Raw genomic sequence first — 1,352 nt, forward strand, 5'->3', positions numbered from 1 at the left:
TAATGTATCTTTGTACATTTCCAGTGCTGGAATGACTGCATCAGGACATTATGGGTTCCCCTTCACCAGAGGCATTCAAGCAGAAGTGACCTGATCACTTCCATATTGTAGATGGAAATCCTCTTCAGGGATACATTAGACTAAATGTCCTCAGAGATCCCATTAAATTCTGAGATTCTTTGAATATCATTGGTTTAATTCTGACCGGCTATTCTGAAGAAGACACAGCTCAGAGACATAGTATACAACCTAACTGAAGGATTTAGGATTACAAACTGAGATTGCAGACTAAGAAGTCCCTGGCCATGGTTTTTCCCTGGTAACTCCAGAGGCACTACAGACTCCTCCCTCTCTCCCTCCATGTTTATTTCTTGATTTATTCCTTAAGTGCCTGCTTAATTGCAGAGCCTGTGGACTCCCTAGGGCATCCCTATAAAACTTGGCATTCAAAGCCAGCAGTCTGAGGAGTGTTTGTTTGAAGAATTGCAGACCCTCCATTCCTTGCCATGGTGGTTCCAATGAAGTTGGTAAGTCCTGGGTTCCCAATCTCCCCAAGCAGCTCCTCCCTAACCACAGGATCACTGACCTGTGCCTGGGGAGCCTCAATCCCATCTTTCCAGACTGACATGAGACAGTCTTGGAGGTTATTAGAGAGAATGCCCCCCCCGCCCCTGTCAACACAGAATGGCATAATAAAAGTTCAAAAAGCCCTTAATGATCATCTAGATTAGTCCCTAACCATTTCAAAGTTCCCCTCTGCAGGACCCCTCATGGGTTCTCATCCAATCTCTACTCACAGTGAAAAATAGCAACCTCACTATTGAAGGGGCCAATTCCATTCATGCACAACATTTATAGTTACAGGGTTACTCTTATGTCAAGTCAAAAAAATTATTTAATAACTTGGACCTAGAGGTCCTATTTCTGCCTTCTGGCACCTCAGCAAATGGTTACTTCCTCTTTCACATGAAAGCCCTTCACATTTTGAACACAGGTATCATGGACTGCCAACACTAGTCTTTTCCAAATTAAGGCACTCCAACTCATCATCAGCATTGTTTGTCCCTCCCATGAAAGTATTTTCACAGACCTCTTTGCCCTGATTGCCCTCCCTTGGTCATATTAGTTTGTCACCATCTCTCTTAAACTGTAGTGCCCAGACTGAAATCAGTACTCCCCAGAGCGCTGGCCAGTGAGACGATTTACCTCCCTAGATCTAGATTCTATTGATATGAATCTTAGCCTGTTACTCCTGCCTGGTCTCTCAGCAGATTATTACCAATTGTAAATTCTCTGTTAGTGTAGGGAGTTTTGTATGTGTCTAGATGGCAATGACAGAATTGAGTATGTGA

The sequence above is a fragment of the Vombatus ursinus genome, unplaced genomic scaffold, assembly GCF_900497805.2.
Source record: "Vombatus ursinus unplaced genomic scaffold, bare-nosed wombat genome assembly UNPS02015102.1, whole genome shotgun sequence".
In the NCBI taxonomy this organism is placed as follows: Eukaryota; Metazoa; Chordata; class Mammalia; order Diprotodontia; family Vombatidae; genus Vombatus; species Vombatus ursinus.